Consider the following 10,362-nt stretch of genomic DNA (forward strand, 5'->3'; position numbering starts at 1 on the left):
TAAGCTGGGGCGAGACCATTTAGGGCTTTAGTAAGTGAACATGAGGATCTTGAAATTAATTCTTTGTTTTACCGGGAGCCAGTGTAGGGAGAGAGAAAGACAGAGAGAGACAATGCTGCTGTCTCTGTCACAGCGGGGAGTCGAGAGTCAAGTCAAGTCAAGTCAAGAGTTTTATTTGTCACGGCATACAAGTATACAATGAAATGCGGGTGGTCTTGCCCGCAACGATGTGCAATACAGTGGTACAACATGTAATAGAATCCAATAAAAAACAACATTGTGCAATAAACAGGTAACAGGTAACAGGTAACATGGTGGGACATCTCGGTATCTGTACATAGTTATTTACAGGGCATATAGGACATGCTAGGTAGCTTAGGTAGTGCAATACACTGTTACTGTTGTTATACTAATATTAAAGTGACTTTTCCTTTTTGGCCATAAGTGTGGGCGTGTGCGGCATGAGTGTGTGTCTGCTCATGTTAAAGTGTTAAAGTGGCTGCTGGTGTGTGAGCGTGCACAGCGTGCGTGTCGTGTGTGTGCTCATGTGTGCTTGTGTGTGGATAGATCAGTGTTCTGTGGCACTCAGTGTTCATTGTTCAAGGCTCTGATGGCCTGGGGGAAGAAGCTGAGCCTCTCTGTCCTAGTAGCTGGGGTTCGCAGGTGTCTGCCTGACCTCAGCAGCTGGAACAGGCTGTTATTGGGGTGGTGGGGGTCTTTCATTATTCTGCAGGCTCTGGATTTGCACCTCTTGTTGTATAGAACCTGCAGGGGAGGTAGTGCAATACCCGTGGTACGCTCGGCTGAGCGCACCACTCTCTGTAGGGCCTTCTTGTCCTGTGCCGTGCTGTTTCCATACCAGGCAGTAATGTTTCCAGTCAAGATGCTCTCTACAGCTCCGGAGTAGAAGGACTGGAGTATCTTCCCCGATACTCTGAACTTCCTTAACTGTCTCAGGTGGTAGAGGAATACTGTAGTTCCTCTTCCATCAGGATCAGAGAACGGAAGTCTCCCTCACCTCTGAACCTGAGGTTGGATGTTGGTGGTTAGTCCCTTACATCTTTGATAAACGCTTAAAGCCAGTTTAAATGTATAAGCTACTCTTGAGTCTTGAGTTAAAATAATGCCTCGATCGAACGTTCACCATCAAGGAGAAGCCGCCTATTCTCAGTCCTTGCCCCACAATGGTGGAACGAACTGCCCACCACAGTTAGGACAGCCGAAACCCGTCCAATCTTTCGCCGTCGACTAAAGACGCACTTCTTATTATCTGAAATTAATTTTTTTTTTTTAATCGAACCCTAACTAACCTACACTGTAGCATGCAACACTTGAACATTGTTACTCAGCTGATAGAGTTGTACCCTTCCTGATGACTTGTCGTACAGAACTTGTAAGTCGCTTTGGATAAAAGCATCAGCTAAATGACTAAATGTAAATGTAGTCCCTTACATCTTTGATAAACGCTTAAACCCAGTTTAAATATATGACTGTATAAGCTACTCTTGAGTTAAAATAATACCTCGATCGAACGTTGTACACTGTTGACATTTTGTTTGTTAGCATATCAGTTATAACTAGAATGGCGCTCAGACAGATGCAATGCGCTACAGCACACATCAAGCTGTAAACGGGCCCCTTGGTCCTGAATATTTAGAAGGATACTTCCATCTACATCCCTCAGTCGGAAATCATATGTATTGCCATCTTGGTCCTTAGTGCCATCTACACCAGTAGCTGAAACCTTTAACTCTATCTGCGCCATCAATTTTCTTAAATTTAAAAAGGATTCACTAGTGCAGGCCCTTGGCGTACTATCCACCAAGTTTGAGCGAAATTGGATAAGATAAATGCGTCACACACACACACACACACACACACACACACACACACACACACACACACACACACACACACACACACACACACACACACACACACACACACACACACACACACACACACACACACACACACACACACACACACACACACACACATACGTACATGCCTCTCACCCAGCTTTAGCTTTAGAGAGCTGAGCATAAGTCTTGGCATCACCAACGTTTAATGGGGTCTTTGTTCAGATGTATTCAATAGTAGGTATAAGGGGTTGCCCTATCTGTTGGAGTGTATTAGGTCAAAGGTCACCACCCACCCTCTCCGTGGCCTTGATAAAGTCTTTGATTCAAGTCTTTGATCTATGACTGTTTTCCATATTACATTTAGGTCCTTGTCCCCCTGTCTGCTGTTCCACTCTGTTGTTCCTGGAAAGGCCATGTGGGGGGAGAGAGAGAGAGAGAGAAGGAAGAGAGAGGGAGGGAGAGGGAGACATGGATAGAGGACAAAGACGGATAGTGATAGGATGATCTTCTATCTCTCTGTCTCTCGTCTCTCTCTCTCTCTGTCACAACACGGCTCACAGCGATGACACTAGCCGACTGGTGGCCAGGCTCCCTAATTCTCTGTAGACATCCACCCTGCATGTGTCTGCTACTCACACCTGAGTGCTGCTTAGGATGGTTCAAAAGTCTTGTTGCATTTCTACTACAGTAAGGTATCCATATCTCCAATCTCTCTTACTGTATATTTCTAATTATCTCTCCAATCGCAAGCATTGTGTTCAGTTCAATGGTCTCTCCTCTAGATTTCAGAATATCACAAATGGCGTGTCTCAAGGCTCTGTCCTAGGTCCTACCCCATTTACTATTTATATCAATGATGTGTCTCGTGATATAAATGCTTCAGTACATCTTTATGCTGATGACACTGTTTTATATAGTTGCATACACACAGTTGTCTCTGCTTTTGAATGTCTGCAGTCTGCTTTCAATGCCATTCAGTCTAACCTGCTTCGTCTTAGACTGGTGTTGAACGCAGACAAAACCAAGGTCATGTTCTTTTTGAACAAAAAGAAGGTCCCAGCAGTTATTCCTGGCATTTCATCGGACCAAGGGACTTCTATCGAAGTTGTGTTCACCTATAAAAACGTAGGCCTTTAATTGATGACAACCTTTCTTTTAAGTCCCATATTGACCACCTTTTTAAGAAATCAAAGTTAATTAAAGTTAGGCTTCTTTTTTTTTCTTTTTTTTTATAACTTTATTTTTTTATGCCAGGAAACGTCTTGTTGCTGCCACCTCCTTGCCTGTTTTAGATTACGGTGATGTTCTGTACAAGGATGCATCTCAACACTCTCTTCACTTGTTAGCCTACCATGGGGCGTTGAGATTCATTACTGGTTGTAAGCCCCTTACACATCATTGTATCCTCTACTCACTTCTGAATTGGACGTCTTTACACTTGCATAGGACTCTCCACTGGTACTGCTTCATCTATAAATCTCTCCTGGGTCTGTCCCCCTCTTACCTGTCATCCCGCATGGTGCAGAAACAGAGTCGTTTTGGCCTGCAGTCACAGGATCTTTAAACTCTGTACCATTTGCCCGCACAGAACTCTGAAAAACAGCCTTTTCCTATTCTGCCCCCATTTACGTGGAACTTATTGCAAAGGGAACTGAGGCTCCTGAACCGAATTCTCATTGGGGATTTTAAACTTCTTATACGCAATATTTAGAGGGCATCCATGGGGGGCCTGTTCTTGTTCTTAATTTAATTGATCTAGATTTTAGCCTCTCTTAGATAGTTTTTAGTTGAGTTACTTGTCTTGTATTTGTCTGGAACTTGTTTTATGTATTTGTTGTGTTTGTTTGGTGGATCAGGTCGCTCTTGCAAATGAGTCTCAATGAGATTTGTATCTGTATAAATAAAGGTTTGAAATGACAAAATTATGAATTTCCATTATTTTGATATGATCGAGGGGGAAATAATCCTCTGTCACAGACGTGTGGCTATTATGGTGAATATGATGGATATTGTTATAGAATATGATCTCCCTCTCATACAATCTCTTGAGGGTATTTCCTACCCTTCAGTCTTACCCCGCTGGCCCTCATCTGATCTTTGACCTCTGATCTTTGTCTTGCACGCAACGCAAGCCCCGCCCTCCGCCTCCCTTCCCTCTCTCTCTTCCTCGTCTCTCCCTCTCTTCCTTCTATCTCATCCTTCTCTCTCTGTCTCCCTTCCCTCTCTCTCCGTCTCTCTTCCTTTTCTCTCTCTCTCTCTTCCTTCGCTCTCTTCCTTCTCTCTATCTCCTCCTCTCTCTGTCTCCCTTCATTCTATCTCTCTTCCTTCTCTCTCCTCCTTCCTTCTTCATTATCTCTCTATCTCTCTCTCTCATTCTCTCTCTCTCTCTTTATCCCCTCACCACTCACCTTTCCTCCGGTTTACTCTCTTTTCAGCTTAACCTGCAGATCAGCTTGAGGCCGGCAGACAGTGAGCGGCTAAGTACAAAACAAGTCTAGCTTATTGATAACCATGCATGTTTACTAGGCACAGTAATAGCCTTGTGTGTGTGTGTGTGTGTGTGTGTGTGTGTGTGTGTGTGTGTGTGTGTGTGTGTGTGTGTGTGTGTGTGTGTGTGTGTGTGTGTGTGTGTGTGTGTGTGTGTGTGTGCTTAGATCTTAGATCCTTCATTTAATTAAGCATTACATCACACGCAGGAGTGGTTTGTGACCAATAAACCATGCCTAGGGGTGGTTGTTAGGCCCGAGGCGCAGCCGAGGGTCGTTAGACCCCCCTAGGCATGGTTTATTGGTCACAAATCACGACTGCACGTGGTGTAAAGCTTTTATACAACTGCCAGATTCATCCAACCTTATTTCTATACAATAAACACACATTAATCGAAGATTTATTGAAAAAACCATCCGCCAGAAAAAGTAGTTCCCACAACTCCATGTGGAAGCAGCTTGAAGTGCATCCAACCAAACTAACACATCCAACTGTGTATTATTGGAATGATTGAGAGAAGTTGCCTCATGTGGAAGCAGCTTGAAGTGCATCCAACCAACTAACACATCCAACTGTGTATTATTGGAATGATTGATTGAAAATTTATTAAAACGTTTTCTTTGCCCTATAGGAAAAAACGTTTTCTTCGCCCTATTTTTTTATTTATTTCTTTTAGCCTAAACTTAACCAGTTGGAAACCAGGGGTACAGTAATAAAATTAGCAATCAACCAATCAATCAATTCAATAGACCATGCTCACTTAAAACAGCGCTGCTTCTCTCTCAGTCTGACTCCCCCGCTGTTGCAGACAGGAGTGTGTGTGTGTGTGTGTGCGTGTGTGTGTGTGTGTGTGTGTGTGTGTCACAGTGTGTGTGTGCGTGTGTGTATGTGTGTGTGTGTGTGTGTGTGTGTGTGTGTGTGTGTGTATGTGTGTGTGTGTGTTTGTGGGTACGCCAGCGTCGGACAGTGTGAGAGAGAACGCTGCAAGAAAGTAGGAAGGAAGAAATTTAAATCAATCAATTAATCTATCAATCAATCCGCGATTTTTCTTTTGTTCTAGATTGAGTCAAGACCCATCAATTACATCATCCAACATTGTTTAAAATACTAACACATTCCCCTTGACAGAATCGCTTCATATTTAGTCGTTATGGTGCTTTCAACATAACCATTTGATCTCCGCGATCCTGTTTTCTCCCGGAGTGAGCCGGGGAGGGTTATGTGATTTGGTTGTGGGCGGGTCCTGAGCCCAGGACCGTGGATTGTTACCAATAAAGACGTGTGAATGGCCAATCAGAATCGAGAAATTTGCATGCCGTTGTATAAAACACCAGAGATTCTTAATAACGTTCGACGGCCCGCATACGGTTCTCATTTAAGGGCTCTCATCTAACACCTGAGATCCTTCAGTTAAAACACCTGAGATCCTTAATTTAAAACACCTGAGATCCTTAACACATTGGGTGCCACGCCCCTTCCGGGAAGTGCATCTGGCGTTGCCGTCCATTAACCCCATGTAAACGCTCACCTTGTTTGTAGAGCTAAACCTATATTTTATATTATAGCTATGGATTTATTAACACCGTCGATTGTCAGTGAGTTGCTTCTGGTCAACAGAAGCAACAGATTATTTTTCCATCCGTACATTTCCGTTTTTAATATGAATATAGTTTGGGTGCATCTGAGTAATTCCAGGAAAAAGACGTGAAAATAGCGTTTTAGTGGAATCTACTTATCACGCTGTCATTTTTCGCCTGATTATCGAATCTTCCTGAATTCAACACTAGATTATCATTATTATGTCTCCTCGTGCATACATGAAATGGGCCCTGGAGCGCGGCGCCCCCCCACCCCCCCCCCCCCCCCCCCCCTCCTGCACCCAACGGTAAACAGCCACACACAGCACGCACAGACAGCTTCAATTGCGGGAGAAAAAAATATCAGATTAATGCAAGATTGGATATATAGAGTCCTTACCTGGTCTCTGATGTAATGCAAAAAAAATAATCCAATTATCTGATCGCCATTCCATATATCCACAGCGATCCTGTCTCCGACGTTATTGGGCATTGCCCATGAACGGGCGGGCGGGGTCAGTTGTCCAAGCCATCCCTACAAGCGCATGTTTTGCCGGAGTGTTTAGGACCTGCCCCCACGCCGCAGCTCGGTAGAGAAAATAAACAACATCGTTTCTAATGGAGTGCAATAGCGGCCGAAGGCGTTAGAGGGCGGTATAAGACCATCTGCCAGCTCAGACACACTCAGTACAGCATGCACAAGGTGCCCCGCTGAATTATGAATGGCAATAGCGAATAAAAGAAATACAGTGAGAATAACGTAGATCCCTGTTTCCGGCACTCAACCGTCGGCCGACAGAAACGTAGTTCTACGTTAACGGCACCCAAAGGGTTCATTCAAAACACCTGACATTTTACATTTTAAACACCTCCGATCTTTAATTTGAAACACTTCAGATCCTTCAGTTAAAACACCTGAGATCCTTAACGCCAACAACGAGTATACTCGTTATTTGATCGTTATTTATTTTATTCGCTATTTCCATTCATAATCCATCCAGGAAGGCTAGTGTTACCATAGGGAATGAGTCTGAGATTGCAAAAGTCCAATACCGCCGCCTGGTGGTATGCGGCCGATGTTGCACTTCCTTTGAGACTCTGTGTATGGGGCTGTGCGTTGATGAAATTCCTCCGGGCGGACTTTTCTAGTAACCTGGATCAAGGGCTTCACCCGATCGTATTGAATCGTTTTCGGGACCCCCAATTCATTATTCTGTGGTGGGTTATGTCGTGACCCAAATGGACATACAATCTACCAGATGGCAATCAAATAATTGGAATATTCTTTTTGGAATCCCACCGGCCACAGGTAAGAGCAAGTTAACGTCAATTTCAGCTTGATTGTGGCTTGTTTTCATAGCCATCGCCCTGATCAGTGTATGCTGTTGTACTAACGAATGCCGTTATTGACAATCAATTAATCAGAAACTACCCCCCCTTTCATGCATTCATGATGGAACATAATATACCGATCATATGCATTTGAATTTTTGATTGTAGCGTGTATAGGGACGAAATGCCAATGGATTAAGTATAATATGCGTCGCTGCCTATTACTGGCCTCCCAGGAATTACCCTAAGCCGCTCTAAAACCATACTTATATTCACCACGGTATAAAACGGGAATGTATGGATGGAAAAATTATTTATTTTTCACATCTTGAACGATAGATACTCGATGTCAAATGGGCCATAGTATTGCATCCATAGCTATAATATATATATAGTTATAGCCAGGGCCGGACTGGGGAAATAATTCATACCGGGAGATATAGCACGAAATATAGCCCCAGTCAGGCCACTTTTTAAGCGGGGGGTCTGGGGGTCCCCCACCAGGACATTTTTTGTTACAAATACTTAATTTCCTGCATTCTGGTGAATTTTAGTGCATGTGAATCACAAACTAATGAGCCAACAATTGCTTAGTACAATGTACTGTTATGGACCTCAAATAAAACTGTTGTGGCACTAGCAATGCTACTCTCTCCACCTTCAAAAAGAAAAAAAGCAAGAGCACAACATATTTTTCTATTTACTATTATAATACAGTTAACCACTCTCTCCTGTAAGGGCCTTTTTTTTTCTTTTTTTTATCCCTCTCTCCTCCACCCTTTCTCTTTCTTCCACTGTCCATCTTGACATCAACGTTAATTGACTTTCGCTCTACTGTATCTCTCCCGAGTCCCTCACTACCTGGCTCATTGCCTGGCTGTTATTCTGCATCGGAGTGCCATCTGCCATTCCATTCGCCGCCTCCGCTGTCAATCAGTTGTATCGCCTGGTCCCGCCTCCACCAATCACAAGCGGCAGCACGGCTCCATTGTGTGTGTGTGATCCGCGTGAGAGAGAGAGTCAGATAGTTCTCCAACTCTGTTGCAGACAGTGAAATCCTGGTTGTTCCCCACCCATCTAGGTTATCTAACTATCGCGCCGCGCCGCCGCCACAACTAGAAACAATGGCCTGGCAAAAATAAATAAAAAAATTATATATTTTTTTTTTTTTTTTTTATATAATTTTTCTTTTGTAATCTGTGCAGGCCAGGCCACCAGGAAAACTCCCGGTGCTCCCGATGGCCAGTCCGGGCCTGGTTATAGCCCTGCAAACAAGGTGAGCGACTCCATTGGTTTAATGCGTGGCAGCACATAGCCATATCCCGTTCCCAGCATGGCAGAGAAAGAGTTAATCTAAAACACTCGAGATCCTTAGTTTAAAACCTCTTAGCATGCAACGGCTCACATGTGGGCCCTCTTGAGGATGATTTGCCCACCGGCAATCTGGCGACCTCTAGCAGCTCTGGTGTGCATATTCTTTAATACACTATATATAGAATTAAAGCCCTATTTGTTGCCTGTCGATAGCCGTTTCAGGCGACAAAATCCGTTCAGCGGTTCTCGAGTTACATGCCGATATGTGAGGCGTGTGCCGATGGCAGACTTTTTATTATCTCAAATCCCACTCCCGACTCTCAAGCCTCTACCTCTGTCAATCATTTGGCGATCTCGAAAATTATTGGACAGGCTTGTAACCAATGAATAGGGCTTTCCAATGGTATACCACGTGGGAATGAGCGAATCAGGGATCTATATGGTGAAAAGTCACGAGCCAAAACAGGAAGAGAATTCTCCGTCGAATGCATTGAAGTCTATGAGAAAATCGTTTTCTGAGCTCTCTCACTTTTTACCAAAACCGCTTCTAATCACTCAATCACAACGGATTTTAATGTAATTTGGACATGTACTACAAAAGACTTCAGGCTATGGACACAGTCGTGTTTTTTCAGCCATACCAATTTTTGGGGAAATATTACTTCTGGACTACTAACTACTACAGAAAAACGTAACAAGTTTTTCTACAACTCAAGTTACTCTATTTCATTAGCACTAAAAGTGAATATTCTTTATTGTATCAGATACTTCAGATTGTCATCTTTCAAACGAGACCAGGCTCATGCATGTGCTATAAGTATAAAGTATAGTATTTTGGTTTGCAAAAAAAGTATGCAGTCCTCAAAAACGAAAACTAAAATGGCCACTTTTTGGGGCGATTGTTAACACCTGAGAACCTTCATTTAAAACAACTGAGATTCTTCAGTTAAAACACCTGATATTCTTAATTTAAAACACCTGCATTTTACATTTAATACACCTCAGATGCTTCATTTGAAACACATCAGATCCTTCACACTTCAGATCCTTCAGTTAAAACACCTGATATTATTTAGTTAAACACACCTTCAATTAAAACACATGAGGCCCTTCATTTAAAACACATGCGATTTTACATTTTAAACACCCCAGGTCCTTCATTCAAAACACCTGAGACCCTTCAGTTAAAAACACTTCAGATCCTTCAGTTAAAACACCTGAGATCCTTCATTTAAAAGACCCGAGATCCTTCATTGAAAAGACGTGAGATCCTTCTTTTAAAACACCTGAGATGCTTTATTTAAAACTCCTCAGATGCTTCATTTAAACACCTCAGAGATGCTTCATTTAAACACCTGAGATGCTTCATTTAAAACACCTCAGATGCTTCATTTAAACACCTCAGATGCTTCATGTAAAACACCTCAGATGCTTCATTTAAAACACATCCGATCCTTCATTTAAAACACAGCCGGGCTGTAGCTGTGTGGCTGACGAGTCCCCTCCCAAGAAAAGCCCCCCCCCCCCCCCCCCTCACCCCCCTCCCAGATAGTGGGCTTTTGTTCTGCATCTAATGTTTTCATTAGGAAACTGGGCGCAACCAAGTGAGGGAGTGTGTGTAAGAGAGAGAGGGGGGGGAGAGAGAGAGAGAGAGAGAGAGAGAGAGAGAGAGAGAGAGAGAGAGAGAGAGAGAGAGAGAGAGAGAGAGAGAGAGAGAGAGAGAGAGAGAGGGGGGGGGGGGGGTTTAAAAAGTTGTGTTCCAGTCCAGTTCAGTTTTTGAAGGACTT

The sequence above is a fragment of the Notolepis coatsorum genome, assembly GCF_963971535.1.
Source record: "Notolepis coatsorum genome assembly, chromosome: 9".
Lineage (NCBI taxonomy): Eukaryota > Metazoa > Chordata > Actinopteri > Aulopiformes > Paralepididae > Notolepis > Notolepis coatsorum.